Genomic DNA, 26927 nt, shown 5'->3' on the forward strand with positions numbered 1-26927 from the left:
ATGTTCGGTATGTTGGTTTGGAGTTTTGACTGTTAGTTAGACAATCTACATTATAATTGCTGAGACTATTTTGGCTCATTCTGGAGCCCTCTCCTTGTCAAATATACTTTGCATTTCCATTGTCAGTGACTACCACACAGCCATCTATCCATTAGGATAATAATATTTGTAACAGAAAATGGCTCAAAAAATGTGAAAGCTATTATGATTTGTCCTGAGATTGCCATCTGAAAGTGAGCAGGAGAAAGCAATCAGAAGAAAAGTACAACAGTAATAATGATTAGAAAATAGAACATGGGAGAAGATGCTAACTATGCCAGCACACCAGCTTATAAAATAGCTTTTTAGATCATCTATAGGAAGGCTTTACACATTTTTTGAAAAAAAGAAAAAAAGGAGACCCACATCTTCTTCAACCGCTTTGCTTGCATTCATGTGGAATACACTCATCACCCAACCCAAGCTACTTTCTCTTGGCTTCCTCTGGTACAGACTTTAGAGAGGTAAATATTTTTTCTTAGCCATTTTCCAGCCAGAGGTAGCTCATTAAAATAGTTCTGGCTATTGATTTGCAGGTATACATTTGCTAAAAATGTCTCCCTTTCTAGGTAAAAAGTCAAATACTTGTGAGGAAAAAGCTTGCAACCCTTTTTCCTTCTTCCAGCCTGGAATACAGAGACAAGACTGGAGGTGAGAGAACCATTTTGTAGCTATGAGAAAATAAGCATGAGAATGAGTGGTTGGAAGACAGAGCCTTCTTCCAGGATCATATCCTTGAACGAGTTTGCCAGACCCGCCTGGACTGCCTTTTCCAGGCTTCTTGTAAAATGAGAAAAAAATAAAACAAACCTTATCTTTCTTTAATCCGCTGTTTGTTAAGGGTCAACGCTGCATCTCTAACTTTTAGACCTGGGTTTATCGAAAGCCTCTATGTCTTCTCTAGCTATTTACATTTGCAAAAGTACTAGACAAGAGGGAGGAATTATTACCATCATTGGGTCTCTTGAAAACCAAATAAAATTAAAACAGAAAAATAAGGTATCTGGCTGTTTCTAATTTTCATCAGCTTTAAATATTTATTGCAGATTGAAGAATATCTGAATAGGTTTTGAGACTGTAATGCTTTCTGAACACTTAGTCCACAACTTATTTCCATAAAGGTTCTATTTCGGCCTCTTTGGGAGGAAATAGAAAATTATTATGCTTAATTGCAGAATCACTCATGTTTTATTTCTGTGCCTAAATTGCAAACCACTTGGAAGAAGATAATTTTGTTTTTGTCCTCACTGATTCTAGTGCAGAACTGTGAAAAAGTTCATCAACATGTTCAATAAATTATTAATGAATGAATACATTGAATAGCTATATTTAATTGATCAATATTTTAGCTATAAGAAAAATGGTTAAGAAAATGCTGACAACACATACTAAAGCAACTTTTAAACCCTTAATATCTTTGCTGTACCCACATGTCTAAGTAGGGCATAAAGCTCCCAAATAAAACCAGTGTTATTCTTAATAATTGCTTATAAACATGTACCTGTCATGTTTGATTATTAATGTGTCAGAAATAACTGGAATTATATTTTCATGGAAATGCATTTATTATTCAATGATCAACTGGCTGCAAGTGAGCAATTTTCTGATTAAAGGAAACAACATTGTCTAAAATTTACCCCTATTACCAGTGTTTTCCCCAAAGAGGTTTATGAGCAGATACTTTAAAGTGATTCAGTCATCAAGTATGATTTACCTAAATGATTCTTAAATCATTTTGAAATGTAGGAATCTATGACCTTATCTGAAAAGCAAAGCAACATCAGTAGTTTCAAAAAGATTTTGTATACATTTTGCCCAGAAGAAGATTTCAGTTTGGTGAAGCTTAAGGTTTATATAATTTTGCAAAAGGAAGCACTTTAAGAAAAAGAATGCAAAATTATTATACATGTGCACATTTTATAGAAATATAGGTTCCATCTGAAGACATTATTTGATTCTTTCTTGGCCTTGAAGCTTAAAATTAGTTAGAGTCATTAAATATGTCTCAATGCAAAATAATAATAATAATAATGGTATTTCATGTCAGACACTTTTTTCTGACATCGAGTTTCTTGCATAAATTTCTACTACATGAGGAAGATGTAATTGAGTCATAGAGATGTAAACCCTGCCTCAGAAGAAATGCATTTTGTTCAGTGGGAATTTATTGAACACTATGTTACGTGTTTTATATAATTACCTTCAAAGCCATCAGTAGTGTATTTTTGTCTTTATGAACAACTGAGGCCAAAGGAGGTTGAGAAATGTGTACAAAGTAGTAGCAGTGAATTGCCAAAACTAATCTATTTTAATTGATACAAAATTTCCTTAAAATGCTCTCTTCCATATACTAAACTGCATATTTAAAATCTCTATGAAAATTGTCTCGTCTCATGAAGTTACCCATTTCCTTCTCTCTAAAGTACCTCTAACAAATATGAAAGAGTATGTTTTTTCTAACTTTGCTCCATTCAATAGCTTAAAAGGAAAACCCTAGCCATTAACTTTTTTGAAGTAGTACAATAAAAATAGATTGAGAAGTGTGCTGGCTTGAAAGGATTACATACCCCAGAAAAGCCATGTTTTAATCCTGATCCATCATGTGGAAGCAGCTATCTCTTTTAATCCCTGTTCAGCACTATAGGTTGTAAACTTGATTAGATTATCTCCACAGAGATGTGACTCACCCAATTGTGGGTACTAACTCTCTTTTTTTGGCATGGGCAGGCTCTGGAAATCAAATCCTGGTCTTCGTCATGGCAGGCAAGAGTCCTGCCACTGAGTCACTGTTGCACCACCCCAGTTGTGGGGATTAACTTTTGATTAGAGGGAGAAGTGATTCTGCTCATTCTAGGTGGGTCTTGATTAGCTTACTGGAATCCTCATTTTGGAGAGAGCAATGGCAGTGCCACAGGAATCATGGCAGCCCACACAGGCAGAGACCTTTGGAGATGAAGAAGAAATTTGTCCCTGGGGGAGCTTCATGAAACAAGAAACCTGAAGAGAAAGCTGGCAGATGTTGCCATGTTCACCATGTACCAGTTGACAGAGAAACCCTGAACTTCATCAGCCTTTCTTGAGTGAGGGTAACCTCTTGTTGGTTCCTTAATTTGGACATTTTAATAGACTTGCTTTAATTGAAACATTTTCATGGCCTTACAACTGTAAACTTGCAACTTAATAAATTCCCCCTTATAAAAGCCATTCTGTTTCTGGTGTATCACATTCTGGCAGCTTACAAACTAGAACAAGAAGATAAAGCATTCCTCACCTGTGACCTTGGATTTACTTGCAGTGAAATTTAAATACTCACTGTTTTAGTTTAGAAAATTAGTAGAAAAGCTGCTGTAATACAAGATACCAGAAATGGAACTGCTTTTAAAAGGACATTTATTATGTTACAAGTTTATAGTTCTAAGGCCTTAAAAATGTCTGAACTACGGCATCCAGAGAGAGTTATACCTTGACCCAAGAAAGGGCGGATGATATTCAGGGTTTCTCTGTCAGCTGGGAAGGTACGTGGCGACATGTGCTAACCTTCTCGTTCAGCTTCTCATTTCAAAATGGCTTCCCCAGGGGCGTTTTCCTTCTGCATCTCCAGATGACTCTCTCTGTGTCAGCTCTGAACCTTTTTCCAAAATAATCCCCTCTTAAAGGGTTCCAGTAGGTCCCATCTTGAATGGATGGAAGCACATCTCCAAGGAAACCACTTAATCCAAGGTTCCACCCACAGTTAGGTGGGTCACATCTCCATGGAAACAACTTGATAAAAAAATCCTACCCCGCAATACTGAAACAGGAGTAAAGCAGAAGGTTTTCTAGGGTACACAACAAGTTTCAAACCAGCACTCTCATCAAACTACTGTAGCATTCAACGATGTTCAGTTTTCTCTTTTATTGTAATTCAGTTTAAAATAAATAGCATACTTCTTTACTCCAGCATGTTTCAGTGGCAGAGACATTTCTTGTATTTTTACTTGGTATAATCAATTAAACTTGTCAGCTTAGCCACTTTGGCTCCTTATCTGTGTCTTATGATAAATTACACTATAAATCCATGTCACAGGGCATTAAGTGAACACAAAGAGCATTAGATCTTGTTTTATTTTAGGTGTTTTCCTATGCTTTTAATATATTATCATTAAGAGTTTTACACTAGAAGCGAAGAAACAATTGAGTTTGCTATTTTCAATGGGATCTTTTATTTATATTTCCTACATATCCCCTAAAGAATATTCATCAGAATCATAACAGCAAGTATACATTCATGTTACTTTAAGTTAGTTGCTAATTAATTCCACATGGTATAGATGGTTTTTTGCTTTCTCCCTTCCCTCAGGGGACTCTGCCAATACTTTTTGATTATCTGCTTAATATACTCTAGGATGTTTCCAGGCATTGCAATAATCTATACAGGATTAAAGGAGCTCTTTCTTATTCTATGCTTTATTCTATGAATATCATTGAGAGTGATAAGATTTCTTTATTCTATGCTTTCTGCATTTCAATTGTTCAAATGCGCTATACAGATAGGTTGAATTAGATTATACACTACAGAAAATTTCAGTTCAAGATGAAATAAAACTTTCTTCCATTGGTCTCATAGAGTATTTGTGGTTCTAATGTATAGACACTGTCTTCCTTACCCCTATGTTCTGAATTACTTTAACCCCAACCTGTTCAGCTTCGTTCTTATCTTTAAATATCTGGTTATATATATTAAACAGCCTCTCAAAATCCAGAAATAATAATCACCACTCCGGACTTAATGTGTCTGCTCTAAAAGCTTAGGCCTCTGTTTTCTTATAAGCATTTTCTAAAAATGACCACACCAATTTTGTTTTTTTGTTCCTGGCTTCTTTGGTCTCACCAAGTGTCCCATATGTTCATTCACATCGTTGCATGTCTCACGACATGGCTCCTTTTTGTAGCAGCACAACCTTCATTCATAAATATACACCATTGTTTGCCAATCTACTTCTCTATCAGTGCATCCTTTAGCCACGAACATTCATTGGGCATCATGTAGAGGGCCCAAAGTCCACAGTCCATCAACATTCTCAATTTTAGATAATTTCTTTGTTCCCAAGAGTCAGAAAACTGATAAACACACCCTCACCAAATAGGAAACCTAAACCTCCTCTTAACTCATGTCCCTCACCCCATTACTTACCTCTGCTGTTGCTGTGGTAGTGCTGATGGTTTCCTTTTGAACGTAGCTCATAGCATACAATAGCAGTTTTTCCCCCATACCCTGGACTTAAACACTCTTTATATAAGAATCATATCTTTGAAGTAATTCTTACAAGAACTTATTCATATTTCTAGTGTGAGTCAGTGGGACATACAATCCCTTTCAATCTTGTTCATCTTCAATATGGTAATATTACTTCTAGACCCACTAAAGAATCCCCTTTGCTCCTATCTATTCCCTTACACTGGAGTTCAACCTCCTTAGTTAAAGGTTCACCCATCTCCAGTTTCTATGTATCTCTAAGTCCCCTGTTTTCTGTATTATAAGCCTCTGATTATACCTTTATGCTGGTCATAAAAGTGGAATCATACTGTATCTGTCCTTTTGTGTCTGGTTAATTTCTCTCAGCATTACGTCCTCAAGGCTCATTCATCTTGTCATGTGCTTCCGGACATCATTACTCTGTTATTTTTAATGCATTTATATTTCTTACAAAATTAAGGTCCTGATGCTAGTTAAGAAATCCTATCCTTCTTAAATTTTCTGTGTGTATAGCATGCATGGTCACAGTTCCCACATCACTCATTTTTGTTCCAACAGAAAAAGACAATTAAAGTTAACATTATCTTATATTTACTATAAAATACATGTGGAGGTATTATAATAAGAGAAAATTGCTCTAAAATATCAGAGATTGACATTTTGTTTATTTTCTGTCTTTTTTTAATCAAAGGAGAATTTGAAACATTTTCAATGAAAGATGTGTTCTGTACCACTTGCTTTTAGCATCCCTATACATGTATAAAGAAATGTTATCACTTTCAATGATATTCATTGACAAAAAAGAATGAAACAGAAAAAAATAATTTGAACGAAAATTTGGTATCTATGTGAGTCTCATAGTTCTAATTGGAATTAAAAAGCTTGAGAAAAAATGAAAAAAGAAATATTTACTATACGTAGTAAAAAGTAATTAATGACTGAATTTGATGACACCTGGGAATAAAACAGAACATTGTTGGCCTTATAACATTCACTTTATTTTAAAATGCTGTTATCCTTAAATAGTGCCTTAATATCAAAGCATTCTTCTCCTTCTTACATTCTAATGGTAGCCAATATTAATAATTTGCTGAGTATCTTTCAAGATACAATTTTCTCTGCTTGTTAAATATATAGGAATGGATATTGACATAAATATGAACAATATTTGAACTAAAGCCAAATATATAAAAAATGCTTATATTGATAGAAAAACCCTGTACACAAAGTTCTGTGATTTTAAAATTAATAAACTATGTTTTTATAATGGTTTGGGTTTACAGAAAACTTGAACTGAAGTACAGCGTACCCCGTAACTCCCTTCTCCCCTTCCAACAGTCATTCTTGTTATTAACACATCGCATTAGTGTGGTACATTTGTTACAATTGATGAAATATTGATACATTATTAATAATTAAAGACAATAATCTTTACTACATTTACCCCCTGTGTAAATTTACTCTTTCGGTTCTATGGATTTGGACAAATGCAAAACATCATATATTCACCATTATGGTAACATACAGAGTAATTCACTGTCCCAAAGAATCCCCTCTCCTATTCAATCCTCCTTCCCTCCTTCTCCCAACCTCCAAACCCTTGGCATTCCCTGATTTTTTCAATATCTCTTATAATTTTGCCTTTTCCAGAATGTCAGTATGTAGATTTTGGACTGGCTTCTTTCATTTAGCAGTATACATTTTAGGTTCCTCTCTATATTTTTTCATTGCTAGATAACTCATTCCTTTTTATTACTGAATAAAATTCCATTTTACAGATGGCCCACAGTGTGTTTATCCTTCACCTATTCAGGGACATTTTTGTGGTTTCTGGTTTGGGGCAATTATGGATAAAGTTGCAATAAACATTCATGTACAGCTATTTGTGTGAACATAAGTTTTCAACTCATTTTAGGGAAATACCTGGGAGGGTGATTGCTGAATCATATGGTTAGCCTTTCATTATTATTATTTTTTTAACTGCCAAACTATCTACCAAAGTGGCTGGACCTTTTGCATTCCCACGAGCAATGTCTGAGAGTTTTCTGTGCTCCACATTCTCTCCAGAATTTGGTACTGTCACTGTTCAGAGTTTCAGCCATTCTAATAGGTGTGCAGTGCTATTTCACTGTTTTCATTTGCAATTCCCTAAGGGCATATAATATTGCATATATTTTCATATCTTTATTTTTCATCTGCATACCTTCTGATGAGATGACTGTTCAGATATTTTGTCCATTTTGTAATTGTTTGTTTTCTTATCATAAAGTTTTAAGGCTTCCTTTTATTCTGGATACAAGTCCTTTATCAGCTATGTGTTTTACAATTATTTTCTCCCATAAGTGGCTTGCCATTTTATGCCTTTAGCAGTCCTTTCCTCAGAGCAGAAGTTTTTCATTTTAATGAAGCTCTACTTATAAATATTTGCTTTCATGGACTTTGCTTTTGGTGCTCTATCTAAAAAAGTCGTTACCAAACCCAAGGTCACTGGAATTCTCTTATGTTATTTACCTCCATCTTCTAGAATTTGTATAATTTTTGCATATTGCATTTAGGTGTTTGGCCCATTGTGAATTGTTTATGTGAAACACGCGAGGTTTGACTCTAGGTTCACTTTATTTTTTCTTTTTACAGTGGATGTCAAGTTATTCCTGCACTATTTGTTCAAAAGACTATCCTTTTTCTATTGAATTATTTTTGCTCTTTTGTGAAAGATCTATCAGACATATTTGTGTGGGGTCTATTTCTGGGCTCTCTATTCTGTTCCATTGATCTGCTTGTCTATTCTTTCACCAATACCGCACTGTCTTGATTACTGTGGTTGTACAGTAAGTCTTGAAGCCAGATAGCACCAGTCCTCTGAGTTTGTTCTCTTTGGCATTGTGTTGGCTGTGCCTAGTTTTTACCTCCTAATATTTTCCAATCAATTTTACATGAATTTCAACCTATTCTTTTTATTTATTTGTTTGTTTGTTTATTTATATTCTGGGTAGGCTGTATGGTGGGATCACATGTCATTCTTTTTGCATGTGATTATCCAGTTATTGCAGCATCATTTGTTGAAACTTGGGGTAGGAGGGAGTGCACTGGTTGGGAATTGAACCCGGGTCACCCTCATGACAGACTAGAATTCTACCACTGAACTACCCTTGCACCCCTCAACCTATTCTTTTTTAAATAGAAAGAATTATTTTCAAATATACTAGCAAATTATATATGTGTTGTCAAGTATGCATGCATCGTTTTGTTGTCCAAGCTTTTCATAGCAGAGTAAACTCTGGCTTTGAACAAATTTAAGATTTTGTAACCTCTAATACAAAGTTTCTTTATTACAGATGATCGTGGAGTTGAGAAACTTCAAAAATATGTATTTTTGTTCAATTCCACCTTTTCTCAGCTTTGATTCAGTACAGCATTGATAATTACAGAAATGATTATTAGAACATAGTAGTCACACCATCTTGACATACTCCTTTAATAGTATTCTAATCTACATTCTCACACTGCTGAGCAAAGGCTTTCTGATAATTATTAAGTGAAAAATGGTCAAAATATAGAATATTGGTTTGTACCACTTAAATAGTGGTTACTAAATGATTCATTTCATCCTCTTGATATTGAGGAGGTTTTTATTCCCATATTGCCAGTAGATGGCAGTCTCGTATCAGGTATAATCTGAATTTAGTGTGGCAGACTTATGTTTGTAATACGGATACCTAATCAATACACTTTTCCATTAAATCTCTGTGTAAAAAGAAATACAAGAAATTGCTTGAAATCCTTTCTATCACCAAACAAAAGTATTTGTTGAATAAGCTTAAGAGTTACATAACTTGAAGTCATATTTATTATTTCTCTAATAACTTCTTGGCTTTTATTTTTAAAATCACTAAGAGAAGCATTAACACTGGTAACTACAAATAAAATTTGGTAGGCATTGAATGCAATTCTAAATGTTCATAAAATGAGTAAATTTAAAAAGTTTTAGGAAAATGCATTGTAAAAACGAATCCTTATGCAGCTTGTAATTCCCTCAATTTTAACATAAAGTGTGTAGTAAACAGCTTATTTGAGAAGAAAACATAATATTAATGCTCGAACTTTTTGAGAGGTTTGCATGAAACTTGTATATTGCTACTGTTCATTCAACCTGACAGCCCATAAGCACTAGGGTGGTTTCAGAGAAGGTGGTATTTGATGCCTGTGTCATACAATAGCATCACTTGATATAATATAGCAAATCACATCGCGTGTCCCTTTCCAATATGACAAAAGTAATCATTTCTCCAACAGCAGCCTGGGTGGAAGACAGCAAATCATATCTGCCAAGATTAAATGCCTCTATACAAAAGCTTATTTCAAATCAAATTCAGTTTCCTCCCAAAACCTTCCCATTTCATAAGTTATTTTACCGTTAAAAAGTAAATTCAGTAACACCATGATGCCCTAAATCTAACTCAGCAAAATAGCATTATCGCGTACTTATTTTTTAATTTCCAAATAGAATGAGTTTGAAAGAAAACTAGATGGATGCCTGAGGACATGGACACAGCCAGACAGATTTAGTGTGGATAATATTACACTGCTCTAATACATTCTTCCTAGTGATTATTCTGGGTCAAGGTGGTAGCCAGATGGAAAGTTATAAAGCATATTAGTAAATTTTCCTAAGCGTATCTCTGACAGAGTGAGCCGGAGATTGGGAAGCCTTGTCATTCATTCAGTTACTTATACCCTGGTAAACTTTCCACATTCCCCTTTCTATCTTTGCCTGTGGTGGTTGAGATGAACCGCTGCACAGACTCTGATCAAAACCTGCCTTTGTACTACAAACCGAGCTAGCGATTATTAGCAGAGGGAAAAGCTGAAAGAGTTCCCACATACTGCTGGATTTTATTTATTACCCTTTTTTGCCAGTTTCATTGTTTGGTATGTTCTCTCGACATTCAAGCTGCTAGCTAGAAAAGGCTACATCCACTCTCAGCAAACACAGGCTCAGAATTCATCTTTGCCCTCAATTCATATAAAAGACTGTTATTTTTTGCAATCATTTTGCTGTTGTTTGACTTAAAATTCATGCATGTTCATAAAATTCTGAATTCTAGAAAAGTTAATATCCCTCTTTTCCAGTGAAATCACCATTGGAATTCTATCACCTTGAGCCTGAAAAAAGGTATAAGTTTTGCTTAGGTTATTTACTCTTTCAACAACTGCCACTTTTTCTCTGCCCTTACCTAGGCAAATGGCACAATAACAGCAAGAAATGCTAGCAAGAATCTGTGACCTCTAAACCTTACTATTCAAGGTGTGGTGCAAAGAGCAACAGTTCTGGTTTCACATGTGTGCTTGTGACAAATTCAAAAGCTCAGGCCTCACTTCCCTTTTCCGCTCTATATCACCCTGTGAAAGAAAACAAGAACAAAATCAAACAAAGCCCTACTCCATTTGGGTTTTCTGAAGTCCACTAAATGTCAAGTTTAAGGAAGGTCAATGGAAGGAGAATTTCTCTTCAGCTGAGTATTAGGTAAGTAATCACCCATTCCATTTTGGAAAAACAACCCAGTTTTCATAAGGTCTTATTTCTTGGGGGAATTGAATATTTTTTTTTAAATATGTGAATAATAAAAACTCACCCTGGGATTACAACATTTCTTGGCTTGGAAGACAGTAGCATAATGCTTCAGTATTACATTCGGGGGTAAAACCGAAATCTTTCAGACAGTTCATGATGCAAACAGGAAGACGCCCTCTAATTCTCCACTTTCAGATTCCAGTGTCCTCCCTTTTCCCAACAAAATCTAAGGAATTCTCATAGTGGAATTTTCCCCTTTAGTGAAAATTCAGCAAGGATCTCAGATGCTACTGCAGTAAATGTGTAATTAATGGTGTGAAATGGTTTGTAAGGGAACATTTTATCAGAAAGTACAAGCAAGTAAATGAACTTCATACAATTCAATTGAATGCTTCAATTTCAAATATAATATGCAAATTTCTTCCCTCCAAAACTCTATAAAAATGACTTTATGAGCTCTATTAGCCTAGGATTAATATAGCAAATAGACCAGGTCATCTCTTCTATATTGTCAGAAATGGTGCCATTTTGCAGTTTTCTAATTATTGTTTTATTTCCATTCTGAATATTTTAGTCTTTATGTTATTATTTTAGCTTTGGGCTCGGATACATTGGTTCATATTAAAATTACATTTGCTTTCAAATTTCTCAGACAGACATGATGATGGGGTTTAGAGTAACGTATTCCTCTATGCTATGGCTTATATTTTTGTTCTAATTTGAGTGACAAAATTCTTGTTTATTTGTCTAATGACTATCGCTATCAAATATTTCGGCATGTAAGCTTGTATCATTCAGGGAAAGTCAACAAACATATTTAATATGTGCTAGGGAAGAGAAACTACTTCCCCTTTTCAGAACGTTGTAATTTTAGGTTTGGGACACTTATTGCAGATGGTTCACACATAACAAAAACTTACTGATAGTGAAATAGGAACCTGATTCCAGATAAGTGACTTCATGTTTTCAAGGTCTCACAACAATTTTGAAAGAGATGAGCTTAAAATCATTGGTCAATTCCTTTAGTCATAAGGAAAGTCAACTATATATTTAATGCATAGTCGGAAAGAGAAATTGTCTCCGCTTTCATAACATCTTGTACTTTTATATTACAGATGGTTCAGACATAACAAAAACCTATTGTTATTGAAATAGGAAGCTGTTTCCAGATAAGCAACTTGATGTTCTCAAGATCTCCCAACAATTTTGGATGAGATGAGCCTAAAATCATTGGTCTATTTCTTTAGTTGTACATACGTCTTTATTTTTTACACTGAAATCAACCAAGCTGTTTCTAGTTCCCATTTCTTTAACTTGGGTAATCAAACTGAGTTTAATAAATCCCTGTCAACCAAATACCACATTATGCATAATAATATGTATCCTGAAGGTTATGTTAAACGGGAAGCTGAATCTGGAAAGCTAAAAGAATTAGGGGTCATGACTTTATGTAAAATCACCATGGAAACAGTTTTCATGGCCAATTTGTGGGGAGATGTCAAAAGGCAATAACCTGTGACTTCTTTTCTCCAAAGCAGTGTCTATGAAGGTTACAGGTTTTATATATGCTTTCAAGATGACATTTGTCTATGTTTTTGTAGGTTTCTATTCTGACAAGCACAAAACTCTGTGCCAAGTTGAACCTGTCCTTTGTGATGAGGCTGTTGAACAGAAGTGTAGCATAGCAGTCTGTTGATTCTTGCTCCACATTCAGCTAAATGCCAACTCTGATTGCTTTGAGATGGTGAACTGGCTGAGCCCCGGGAGACTCTCAACTCTCTGTACCCAAACTTCTTCAGAGAACCTTCTAGTGAAACTTCTTGATTAAACCTGTGTTATCTCTCCATGGGATCATTTTTCTATAAGCTAAAATATCTGTTTGTATAGATAGATAAAATAATCCTTCATGCTTATGTTTCCAAATCATAAAAAGTAAAAAATAGAAATGAAAAATGCAGATGTTAGTTTTTGCACCATTATCTTATGTAGAGTAATTTTGAATTGTTGCTTTTGTGATAGAGTTGTGTATTTTTCTACTATGGGAATTAGGAACATATCGAATGAATCCATTATTTCTTATTAGGTAAAATTTAGGTTTCATTGCAAAATAATGATTTTCATCTGTGCTATACATAAGTAGAATAGTTAATTATATTAAAACAAATTTCTAGTCAACATCAGTTTTGGATGTTCTATAACCTTATAAATCATAAATCAAAACTTTATTTCTACCTTTCTTTCATATACACATCAACTTATTTATACTGTAAGTAATTCTATTATACTTGGTTTCCTTAAGACCCTGATATTCAGCTTTATAGATTTGGGCAGAAAACAATATGTCCTTTGAATGGGAACTCATATATTAAACCCAGACAGAATTAGTTTTTGTGGAGTATAATAATAAAAAAAATTAAGTAATAACATGTAGTAAGGTATCATGGAGTTATTTCTTATAATATTCTTCAATAAATGCAATCTGTGGTTCTACAGCTACAGTTCACTTGATATTGCCTTAGTTCAGAGGTAAAGGTAAATTTTAAATCATGCTATTTATTTATTTATTTATTTATTTATTTATTTATTTATTTATTTATTCTGGGTTCTACAACCCAGCCTGAGAGTTGAATTTCAATTAGATGCAATAAATACTTATATAGTGAGATTTTGGGGTTGATTATCTTCTTGATTTTAATTTATTTTTGTAAAACTGGAGGAGGAAGGCAAATATATTCCATACTCCTTGCACAAAGTCTATGGTTAAAAGTATTTTTGTGTCTTCAGGGCTGCTTAAGTTTATGGCTAAATATTTCAGCTTCATTACAAGGATAAATACTCTGGAAGAGAAACTTTGTTCTATTACTGCACACTCACTTCTGGAACTCCCAAACATCACTAATTTCATCTTTAACTGTTTCCAATTAAAAAAATTATAAAAAATGACACTCCGTATTATTATTTAATTCTAATTCCTATTACTCTTTTATTGCAAATAATATTATGCATATCAGGAGAAATTAATATTACTTTTGCTTACTACATATTTCCCAAGAGATTCCAAAACAAAAATCCCATTTTTAATGAAGAACATTGTTTTCCTAGAAGAGAAGTATATTTCGACTTAAAATATTCTAGTATTTGGGAGGGAGACGTAGCTTACCCAACATTCTTATATATCAGTTGAAAATTTGGTTACGTTTGAAACAGATATTTACTTCATAATATAGCCTGTAATGAGAGGAGAAACAAGCCAACAGCCTACTTGTTTAATGAGCTTCTCTTGCACAGCATAAAATTAACTTAGTGCTTTATTGTCGCTCTTGAAGGGATTGTGACATCCATGTCACATGGACTTACACATTTAATAAGATCTATTTAACAGCATTAAAAAAGTGATTACAGAGATTATTCTAGTATGTTGTCACTTGTCCCCAATACTTATTATCCACCCAAACATTTAAGTAGAAATTCACTTGAAAAACTAAAGTGAGTATGTGTATATATGTGTACCTTTAACTGAAACTAGATTTCTTTGAGTATGTTATATTTTATAAATTTGACTTGCAAACCATCCAACTATTTATCCAAAGTTTTAAAGGAAAATTATTTTTTATAAGAATAATCACATTACAAAAGAAAAATGACACGAAACTACCACAGTTTACAATGACACTGAGAAACAAACATCCTCATTGAATAATATTAGAAAACCAAATTTCACTATTCTAGAAAATGGTGGAGTTAAAGTGTTATTAAGTTGATAGGATAGCCTCAAAGAAATGAGGGAGCTATTCTAAGTGACTTTAAAATGCAATAATTTGATTTATATTCCTGGGTCAGATTACTCTAGGGGAGTGAGCAGACCTTAAAACTCATTTTACTATCAAATTGTTAATTAGTATGAAATCGTTTTACTGAGACAGCAATTTAGTAATTACACTGGGTCTATTTTGTGTGGGGAAAAATGCTGATTACACGAACTGTTCTGAATTTAAATGGGAATTTTACATTTGAACTCATCTTCCATTTTATTTTTAAATGAATACATATTTCCGAACTCTATCAATTGAAAATTTCTAGAAATGTTGACTAGCCCAAAGGCAATAAGCACCACTACAATACATACTGTGGCCTCTAAAAATTTTCTCACTAAAGAAGCCAGTGATCCTTGGACAATTTACGATTTCAAGTCTGGTCAGAAAGTGCACATGTTCTTAGATAATTTGGGAGCATCCTATGGTATCAAAACATAAAAACTATGGAAATTATAGCATCAGGTCAATATGATGCAGAAGCGAATTAAATAGGTTACCCAGGCTAACTATAAAAACAATTAAACCAGCATCATTGAGACAGTTTAGCAAAGCATCATTAGGGATAAAAAGCAATAGACTGAAATTCACAAAATATTTAAAATATGAGTCTGCAATGACACTCAGAAACAAACATCCTCATTGGATAATATTAGAAAACCAAATTTCATTATTCTAGAAAATGATGGAGTTAAAGTATTATTAAGTTAAAGTTATTATTTACAACATTATTATTACGTTTATTATTATATAGTTGGCGAGAGGAAATTTCTCCTTATTGATATTTACTAAACAAACAATGAAGAGAGAATGACACAAATATTACCATTTGTATGCCCTTTTAAAATAATAGAACTAACAGGGGTCAACTTTTATTTTTTTCCCTTACATCACAAGAAGAGAAAAAAAACTATATATTTTGTTTTCACAATAGCACTATTGAAGAAATCAGGCCAAACAAACAAACAAACAAAAAAGCCAGTCTTTGTTCTGATCAAGCCTCTAAAGGAAGTTTTGTGAAATAAAGTAGATACAAGCAAGGTTTTACATTGCTTTATTTTTTATGATTTTTTTTTATTTTGAGATAATTTTGCATCTGTATACAGTTGTAGGAAATACTACAGAAGATCCCATGTAGTCTTAACCAATTTCTCCAATGGTAGCATTTTGCAAAACTATAGTACATTATTTTAGCCAAGATATTGGTGTTGATTCAGTCAAGATCTAGAACATTTCCACAAACCAAGAAAACTTCATGTTGCCCTTTTTCAATCATACCCATCTTATCATCAAAGCCAATCCAACCTCCTTCACCTCATCAGGCCTTCCATAACCCCTGGCAACCACTAATCTGCTCTTTATTTCTATAATTTTATCACTTAAAGAATTATATATACATGGAATATTACAGTATGTTAGCTTTGAGGATTGAATTTTTTCACTCTGTAGATTCATCCAGGTTGTTGCATATATCTGGGTAGAATGTTCTTTTTCTTTCAACACTTGGAAAATGTATCCTTTCCTTCTTGCCTCCATGATTTCTGATGAAAAATCTACTATGGTTTTCCCCTTATGTGTAAGGAATTGTTTCTCTCTCACTGCTTTCAGGATTTTTTTTATTTCTCTTTAGTTTTCAACATTTGACCATGATGTGTCTTGGTGAGGGTTTCTTTGGATTTATCCTGTTTGGCATTTGCTCAGCATCTTAGATCTGTAGAGCTATTTCTTTTTCCAAATTTAGGAAGTTTTTGCCGTTATTTATTCAGGTAGTTTTTCAGCTCCACCCTCTTTCTCCTCTTGTTCTTGGACTCTAATGACATGGGTAGTAAGACTTTTTGTTATATCCTTAAAATGAGGCTCAGTTTTAATTTTTTTTCATAATATTTTCTCTCTTTTTCAGGTATGGTAATTTCTATTGTTCTATTTTTCACTTCACTAAGTTTTTCTCTCTCTCCTCAATTCTATTATTGAGCTCTTTCATTGAATGTGTCATTTTTGTTATAATATATTTAGTTCTAAAATTTCCATTTGGTTCTTCTTTATTCCCTCTATTTCTTTGCTGAAATGTTCTGTTTTTAGTTTGTTCAAGCGTGTTCAAAATTGCTCATGGAAGCATTTTTATCTCAAAATCCTTGTTAAATAATTCTAACATCCTTATAATCAAGCATCTGACACTATATATATATATATATATTAGATATTTGACTGCTGAGAGCTTTTAAGCCTCACTCCCCCCTCTTTCCCTTCTGCTTCAAATAAACGGAACTCGTAAGAAAGCCTGGATATTGCCCTCTCTGACATCAGCAGGAGATTCATACCATACATGTCTCTGGATGGACACCAGATCCTCACCCTGGTCCCACTGCTTAAACAAATAAAAACCCCAAGTCAGTCTCCTTTCCTTGCTATGTCAAGCTATTTTCAGACCAACTTGAAGGCCTTCCTTGTTCTCCCTCGAAAGTCCCCTCATGGAAGTGGTCTCCTTTTGGTGCATGTGTCATCATTGGTCTTGACATCCAGTGAAAATTTAAGACAGGGGTGCATTCTATCTCTTCCCAGAGTGTCCACAAAAATATCTCCCTGTCAGCATATAATGAATAATTCTTTCTTTCAATTTGAGATCTTCTTGGTTCTTGCTATGATGAGTGTATTTTTATTGAAAATTGGACAGTTTTTTTCCTACAAAAATATTGGATTTTATCTAAACATTGTTTTAGGTGGCTTCCTCAGGCAGCACTTTGGTAGAGGAAGACGAATGTCCTCTCATTACCAGCAGATGGAGATAGAAGTCTGCGTTCTCAAATTGACCTGAGTAGATACTGAAGGGGGAAAGGAGCAGCTCCCCGCTAGGCCTCTAATGATACCGTCCCAGAGGGGTGGAACAGGATTGAATCGTTATTGGCTCCACATGGGCTCCAGTAACACTCTGAGGGTGGAGGTTGAAATGGCCTTGTTAATTCTGCGCAGTGGTGAAAATATTGATTCTCTACTAGGCCTCCTCTGATACTACCTTACTGTGAACAAACAAGGAGCCTCTCTACTGCAGGGTGGGGGTGAAAATCAGACTGCCATCATGGTCTCCACTGACATTGCAGTGATGGATGTACTTGTTACTGCCAAGTAGAGGTGAAAGTCCCAGCTCCCTATTTATCTTCATGCTGTACACAGCAAGGGGAAGTTGGGTGTCGCATTACAGGAGGATGGTACTCTAGGCAACTCACATGGTTTTGGCTGGTGTGGGTGGTATAGAATGGCTAGTGTGTAAAAGTTTTCTGTTTGCTAGGCTGTTCTTTTCCTGTTTTTTTGGCCAGAGAGAGCAGTGTTTTATTGCAGCTTATTTGCATGTGTTGTATACCTGCCGCAATTGGCACTTCCAAGTTGTCAGCTTGTCAGGCTCCATGCCTTGGTTATATGAGACATAATGAAATCCCAGAGTCTCACCACCTGGAGTTCTAAGGACCCTAGCTGGTCCTCCTTCTTTTCATCTTTTAGATTCTTCTTAGGTTTATTTTATATATAATGTCCATGGTCTTTAGTTGTAATTAGTGGGGAGAATAGGGAAAATTATGTTTATCCCATACCCCCAGAAGAGAAAATAAAATCTCTTTTAAATGCTAAATTAATCCCTTCACATATATGTAAAATCATCAAAATTAGATGGGGGAATGAAATCTTATTTTAAATATTAGCTAGCAAGTAGCTTAGAGAGCAGTTTGAAAACTATCATAGTGTAATATGCACATTTTTTCAAGGAAGATAATGTTTATCTTAGGCTAGGCTTTACAAAAAGACCACATAATTATCTTTCATATAATTTATTTTTAAAGATCATTTTATCTCCTGTCTTCCTTATTTTTCTCCTTTGCTTTCACCCATTGAAATTGTTTCTCTCTTAAAAATCAATAAGAAAACTTATAATTGTACTCTTCCAAGGTTAACCATCAAATATGTCAAGCAAAAGCAATCTTGATGCAAGTACGTTTTTTTTCCTTCTTTTTTTGTGTGTCGGCTTGTATATTTAATATTTCTCAAATACACGTGGCTAGATGTCAGTGAACAAACTACAATGCACACCAACTCTATGATGATAAAGAGCAAAACAAAGTATGTTAAAGTCAGAGGTTTCACTGTATGAAGTGTGACTTCTCATTTAATCCATTCATTCTCATTGTCACATTGTCAAGTAGTTTAATTATAACATTTTTATAAAGCAAAGTGTCTGTATTTGTGGAATGAGAACCATACACAATTAACCATTCCTTTGTAAAAGTGAAAACTATAATAGATTACAAAAATAAGGTTAAATCTATAGTACGGATGTATTTTGTACTTTATCATATATTTTATATTAAACGGCCTGGGATATAGGTAATATGGGTGTTAAGGCAATGCTGCCAATCTCCAAATACTAATTAGGAAGGAATTTAAATAAATTTTTCTATATTATCAAACTATGGGGAAATACTTCAGAATAGAGTTGTACGTTGCCTAATGGTACAATCTAAAATAACTGGATTGTTTAAGTGGGTTTAAAATAGCCACAAAACTTAAGTAAAGCACTTAAATGGCAAAGAAGAGTTCAAATATTCACATGAAAGATTAGCTTAGAAATTGTGATCAGTGAGATTTACATAGATCATGTGGCAGAAGGTAAGATTTGTTGAAGAAAGTAAGTTAAAGTCTTCATTAGGCTTTTGGAATCCAAAAGAGATCATCTAGAATACAAATAAAAGTACTGAGATGAAAAAAATGAGAGAGAAGCTTTGGGGACAAGGAAATAGATTCACACTCTGTGTGTCCCTGAAGAGAACAGGTAGACAGTTATGAGACATTAACAAAAAAGCAACTTAGATACGTTATGGATATGGAAAATAACTATTAGTCAGGCAGAATAAAAGGGTAAGGAAGGATGCTTCCCTAAAACCTTCAGAGGGAGCATGGTCCTGCTGAAATCGTGATTTTGCACTCCTAGCATCCAGGACTGTGAGAGAATACATTTCTGTTGTTTTAAGCCACTCAGTTTGTGGGAATTTGTTATGGCAGGCCTAGACTCCTAAGAAGCTTCTAGGAAACTAATAGCCCTAGAAAGGAAGAATAGTTAGCACAAAATTCCAGATGTTAATTGTATATCATCTACATAATCTCAGGCAAATGTTTCTGATCCAGGCATTCTACCTTGTAGAAATAAACAAGAAACCATACATATGAGAACAGAAACTATTCATTCAGAACTTGATATATAGCATGGAAGTCAGCCAACATTTCTTATATTTGGTAGAGTTTAAATGCTGCAAGGAGAGAAGGAAGACTTCATAGAGCTAAAAAAAAAAAAAAACAGGAAATTTTCAGATATGCTCTGATTAATGGGAAGGCTATAGGTGGGCTGAGAAGTGGAGTATCTTAGGTAATTGGTTTCAGACATCATATTTAGCTTTCTCTAATAGGGAGTGGGAAAGCCAGAAATAGAAAGGTTGACAATCCTTAACCAAGTCCTGACTCTTTCAGGCCATCTCTGGAGAGTTTGTGGTTTGGCGTTCTTAATTCGATGAGTAGAGGATGTGGGTCAGAGTTATATTGAAATTTACAGTCTGGCTATTGTCCTTTTAACTATTCAGTCTCTCAAAGCTAATTTAATGTAATACAAACTCAGATAATATGACACTCAGGTATCCTTCCATATAAAAAGGAATGAATTAATTTAATAAAAGTATGAATTTATTGAATTTAAGAATGAATTTCTTTTGAAAAGACATTGAATATATCAACTTAAATAAGGGTAAACTTTGATAAATTAGAAATGGCAATAAGCATTGAAATTAGGTTTGATGGGTTGAATTCTGCACCCTAGTTTAAACACAGTTTTGCTCTTGGTCTGCATTCTCCAGGATGTGGACTCATTGTAAATAAGATCCCTGCAAGATGTTACTTCAGTTAAAATGTGGAAAAGTCAGGTTCACCCTTGCATTCAGAGGGAGCAGGCCATCTGCCCTGATACTTGGAGGGATTGACCATGTATCCTATTGAACAGGGAGAGTGCTACCACTCCAGGGCTTGGAGACGGTGGGGCTGTGTCCTGGAGTTGGTGCAGAGCCCGGCCATTTCTGAATGCTCGTAGAGTGTGGGGCCTTCACCCCAGTGTTTGGAAGGACATGGCCAACTGCACAAAATCTTGGAAAGAGTAAGGCTTCGGTTCCATCAGGACCAGAGGACAAAATGCCAATCCACAGACCTTGAGATCTAATGGTATTTGCAATGGTATTTGCAATGCTGAGTTTCTTGAGATCAAAGACCTTGAGATCTGATGGTATTTGCAATGCTGAGTTTCTTGAGATTGAAGACCTTAAAATCTGATGGTGTTTGCAATGCTGAGTTTCAGACATTTTTCTGACCAGTGACCTTTAATTTCCTGCCAATTTCTTCCTTCTGGAATGGGATTGTTTACCCTATGCCTATACCACCATTGTTGATTGGGAGCAGATAACTCTTTTCTAAGTTTCACAGGTCCATAGATAGAAGAATTTCATCCCAGGATGGACCACACCCACAACTAATTTTTATTAGACTTTGTATGTAGTATTGTTACTGAAATAACTTAAGGATTTTGGGATGTCATGATGGAATGAATGTATTTTGCATGTGGGTTGAGCATGTATTGGGGGTCAAGAGGGTATACTCTGACAGATTGAATTGTGTACTCCAGTTTGGACATGATCTTAATAATAGTCCACATTCTGGAGGATGTGGCCACACTGTAAATAAGACGTCTTCAAGATGTTCCTTCAGTTAATATGTGCCCAAGTTTATGATGTTGGGCTTTAATATAGATTACTAGGGTAAGCACTGTGGAAGTTAGATGGATAAAGAAGCCACAGAGAGCCATCAGAAGCCAGAAGTTCAATGCAACACCAGAGGATAAAAGAGAAGACATCACCATGTACACTGGTACATGGCAGAAAAGCCAAGGAACTCCAAAGTTTTCTGGTCAGCCAGAAAAGGAAGACTAGTCTTTGGAATATGAGCCAATAAATTCCTCTGTTATGCAAACCTATTTGTCTCATCAGCTAGGAAACATAATAAACTAATCAATATAGAATCATCTAAATGATTTGTCATAAATTAGGATATACATCATAACAAAAATATAATATATTAAGACTATATAATGTAAATATTTAATAATTGAATCAAAATTACTTATTTTATACAGAAAAATATGTATAAAAACCTTTTAAGAGAGTACTCTAAAAAATTCAGAATTTTTTGCAAAAAGCCCATTTTCCCCTTACACTGAAGAGTCACTGATGAATATTAATAATAAATATAATAAAATGCATTAAGCATTACTTTGTGGAGCTACTCAAGGTAATCCTTGTGTTAGCTACATAATCTGCATAGTAATTACTGGCGTGTGGCCTAACATGTAAGCATGTTTTCTACTGATTTTGGACTCTTGCATCCCCATGGCTGCATGAGACACTTTTATTAATCTCATATTTACAGATATCTCCTGTTGGTTCTGGTTCTCTAGAGAACCCTGATGAATATATTTACCCATTTGGTTGTTACTTTTGCTATTGAAAATATTTCTTCACTTTCATTCTGTCTATAAAGCTAAATGAGCACATATCACAATGTGTAGAACAACCACAATCACATTTCAAAAAGCTCACCAAAAAGGACATCTTTTAGACAAAGGAGAAAACTCACGTTTTACGCAGTTCAAAGAACAGAGTTCAAGTATTTATAAATTCATCAGGTTTATCATTCAGGCACAACATTGTTTTTTCAAAACTGTTCACATTCTTTGAACAATAGTACTAGTACATAATTCTCAAGTACATTGATATTTCCCACATTTGAAATATTAACCTCCCCGCTAATAGGCTTGACCTTCAGAGATTTATTCTGCTTAGGGTTGGTGAACTTACTGTAAAGAAACGATGCTGCTCTTTTCTGTCTTTGGGTTCATATTAAATTTTCAGCTGTATTTCTTTCAAAGCTAGAATGTCACCAATGTTTGCTCCTTTCATTGCTGAATGAATATAATCAGCCGATAACTGAAGCTCTGTGTTATTTGTTCTTGAATATTCATTTCTTAAGTAAAAATGGCATGTGTTGTCAAGATTTAAAAATGAATAACATGTGCTAATTATAAATAACAATGAAATTCTTAAGTAGCATGTTTGATAAATAGAGCCTTGATTATGAGAAGTGTAATCTCCTAATTTTTTACAGCCTACTGAGAAAATTATTATTAGATGTGTTGAAAATCTCTACCAAGCACTCAGTGAGAGCAATGAAAATCTATATTCCAGCAGTGAATACATTCCATTTAATACTTCTCTCCCTTTCTATCCCTCCATATCCCTTAATCAAAAGGAGAAATACTTTTAAACTGGATCAACAATCTCTATGAAACTTTCCAAGGAAAGTTTATTGAATTGCTTGCTGTTTGCTCTCAGAAGAGAACATTGGCACCTACTCCCAGTTGCAGTAACATCATGATGACATTCCTTATCCTTCCTGATCTCTTGGTTTATGCTTCTCTAACCTTCCAGTGAAAAAAACAGAGAAAAAGGAAAACTCTCAATCTGGATCCTTAGATAATTGGCAAATGGCAAAAGGGAGACTCAATTAGCTCAGATTATTAACAGAGACATGCTACATCTGTTCCTGGCTGAGTCTGTTTGTCCAGAAATATCTATCAAATAAATGATTAAAATCAAGACCCAGCAGATGTGCTTCTCGCCAAAGCTACATGACCCTGTTGCTCTAATATGTAAAAATGCACTTAGTTCCATCTGAGAATCTCTTTTCTTAATTATAGGACTCAAAGTCAAGATTTGGAAAATGGAAAATAACCTGGAAAAAGACAGCTGTACATGTTTATTTACATTTTCCCCCTTGAATCTTGCCTTTGCTGTGTTAGAATGGAGTCGAATGAGAAACAATCTGTATTCTTGCCTTTCACTTACAGCCCTGAAGGGAAACCTGCTGGGATTGGCCACAGATGGTTTCATTGCAAGAGAAGAATGTGTCTCCTCTCTGCTGCCTGTTCTGTATGCATGATGAAGCCCCAGTCAAAGCTTCGTGTGCCTCATTAACTGTGGGACAGGAAGAAGTATGATGCTCCCAAAATACCTGCCCTTTTCTGCAGCGAAGGCCAATATTATGAAAAGGAAACACTTAGAATTTAGAAGTTTATATACTGTTAAAAATAGATTGCCGCCAAATTCATTCTCCCTTTATTGAATTAACAATGAATAGCTGACAAACTGTTATTAAAGAGGCACATTTCCTCACAGCTGATATGTTTACTTCAAAGAGGGTGATACTTGAAGTAGGACTATTCTATAATTTCTTAAGACTGTAAGCACAAAATATGTAAGGTATTTGGATTGTATGATGTGAAGTCAGGAAAAGCAACTCTCATGAGGGAACCAGTGTTCAATTATGTTAAGTCACTATGTGCCTGCTGAAATTGTGCATTAGGTAAGATTTTGCCATTCTAAAAGACCTGAAGCAGTTTTAGAGTTTAGAACTTAAAGTATATTTTTAAGTGATTTAAAGTTAAATAATGAAAATTTATTGAACTCTTACTATGGCCAGCTGCTTTACATTTGTAATTTTATATTCCCAATAATCTTATGAAATAGTTAACATCATTTCATTTATAAACAAAGCTGAAAGTTGGGAGATCACTTGTAAAAGTATGGGGATGGGTAAGCCAAAGCCTCCCCCTTCAGGCTGATAAGCCTGAGTCTTCTCTGCTACATCTCAAATGCACTGAGGATGGAGACAAAAGCGAACAAGAGGAGAGTTTGAGACAGAAGACTCCTAACCAACATACTTTCCTGCGTCTGGGTAAAAATTTAGTTATATTACTTAGAGTAACCCAATTGTTCAAGTGCCAGCCAAGTGCAAAGAGGAAAAGCAATTCTTAACATTTGTGTTTAGATAATGGCTTAGTTTCCTAGCTTGCCATAATAAATACCACAAACTGGATAGCTTAAAACACCAGAAAATTATTCTCTCACATTTCTGGAGGCTGGAAGTCCTAACTCAATGTGTTGGCAGAACCATTTTCTCTCCAATGACTGCCGAGAAGGATTTTTCCTTGCCTCTTCCTAGCTTGCTGGTGGTGGCTGGCAATCCTTGGTGTTCTCTGAGTTATGACTGCATAATTTGTCTCTGCCTGCATCTTTACCTGGACTTCCCCACTGTGTGTCTCTACCTCTGTGCCTCTTCTTATCTTATAGGACCCCAGTGATAGTGTATTAAGGACTCACTTTACTCTAGCATGTTCCCATTTTAACTTTAGCTTATTACATCAGCCACAACCTGATGTCTAAGTAAGTTCACATTCTTACGTACTGGACATCAACTTATCTCTTGAGGGCTACAATTCAACCCATAAGAGATGCTTTGTTGTTAGATGAAATAATGTTGATGCTTTTCTTATTTTTTTATTGATTTTAATCAAAATAATGTAACATGTTTAAAACACAAAATTAAACAGAAGGGCTAAGGATGAAATTCAGCACTCTACTAGCCAGTCCCAATTTCCAGAACCAATTACCTTTATTTATGTTTTTTAATTTTCATGGTATAATTCCCTTGATCAATGCTTATTAATTCTGTTGGTTGATTTCTATGCTGATAATTTATATGGTTTATTGCTAAAATACACAATAATCTGCCTAGCATTTAATACCTTAAATCTCTTCTCCACCTTCTCCCAAATGTTGATAGCTATATCATTATAATCCGTTCTGCTATAACAGGTGTTTCTGCAGTATCAGATGGTGCTGATCATATTGGTACATAGGGGAATGATGTTAGTATTAATGTGAAATTTGCTCATACTTAATTTATTTTTTCTTTAGGAAAGGGGAAGCAAATAGCAGGAATGGAATTAAACTTCAAGAAGAAGGGAGAAACATTTAACTCTCTGCTATGGAATTAAGAAACCCTTTCAGCTCTATTTTAAGAAAATGCTGAGAACCTGTATTCAAGCCCCTCCCTTCCCCCACAGATCTTAGAAAATTGCTGTTATGCTCAAAGCTCCACCTCCATTGTCTTATCCCCCAACTATTGAGTTTTTCAGTTCTCTCATTTCTGTGCATTTTTATGAGGCACTCTCTACTCTCGGCTGTCTAAGTTATCTCCCAAAGTACTGATAACTGTTTTGTTAGTACTCAGGTTATAAAGTTATATGATTTCGAGTTGTCTTCCCCTTATGTTTTCCCTATCTTGTCATTTTTATGAGTGCCATCTTGTAGAACACAATTCTTTTCCTGGAACATATATATATTGTGGTATGGCAGAAAGCACTGCAACTTTTATTTCTTGTTTTCTTTGTCTTTGTAAATTTGATATTATACTTAAATCTCTCTTTGTTGCTCCAACAGCTGTCACCAGCATTCCCAAGTTTCCTCTTTACTTGAGTATTACTTTACACTTTCTCAAGCTTCCTTTTTTCTTTTCTTTCTTGGTATCTGTTTTAACTTTCTTCTAAGTTAATAACACATCAACGTATTTACACATAGGGCAAGTACAACTTGTGGTTAATATTGCTTAATGCTTCATGGTTCTTATGAATCAGCCAAGGTTTCTGGAAAAAAAAAAACTGCTTTTGAGTTTGAACATGAATGTTTGTTTAAAGGATATTGATACTTTGGGGAAAATCAAGGAAATATCACCAGAGTGCTGGACCTGAACTTTAGTTTCCCATCTTTGTGAGCAAAAACATATTGCTGCGTAATAAGTAAAATGTAATTTCCAATTTAATTTGCTCTATTTATAAGATATTTATGCATGCAGTAAAAGGAGAAGAAGAGAATAACAGCAATGATTTATACCAAAAGTATGATCCTGCACTGACTTTGTTCATAAAATGTTTGTTTTATATAAATGACATTCCAGCCAAAATTTGTTCCAACTTCATGCATAAGGTACCTTGTAGTTATGCCACTATTATTTAACATTAGGATTGCTATTTTAAAATATATGAACACTATGAGAGGCCAACTAGCCAGAAGAATTGCTTGTGTCTACCTTCACTGTTAAGTAATGTACAAAGATAAGCTATTTGACAAGTTTTAGTAGCTATAATGTGTATATAATCTCCATATCGCCTCTGTGCTGGTTTGAAAGGATGCATGCCCCCTAGAAAAGCCATGTTTTAATCAAAATCCCATTTCATACAGGTAGAATAATCCCTATTCAATACTGTATGTTTGAAACTGTAATCAGATCCTCTCCCTGG

The 26927-nt window shown here is 34.6% G+C and overlaps 1 long non-coding RNA gene across 2 annotated transcripts in view; it reads right to left on the bottom strand.

The window, feature by feature from the left end:
- The window catches only part of LOC143679347 (uncharacterized), a 57051-nt gene extending 32250 nt beyond the window's left edge, over window positions 1-24801 (bottom strand). The window contains exon 1 of one of the 2 annotated variants that reach the window (XR_013173672.1): window positions 24697-24801. This is a non-coding gene — a long non-coding RNA (uncharacterized LOC143679347). Of the gene's footprint in view, window positions 1-3576; window positions 3724-24696 lie in introns of those variants that run through there. The other variant, XR_013173673.1, reaches the window with a different exon arrangement.
- Between the last annotated feature and the right edge of the window lie 2126 nt (window positions 24802-26927).

This window comes from Tamandua tetradactyla, chromosome 4 (assembly GCF_023851605.1).
Source record: "Tamandua tetradactyla isolate mTamTet1 chromosome 4, mTamTet1.pri, whole genome shotgun sequence".
Lineage (NCBI taxonomy): Eukaryota > Metazoa > Chordata > Mammalia > Pilosa > Myrmecophagidae > Tamandua > Tamandua tetradactyla.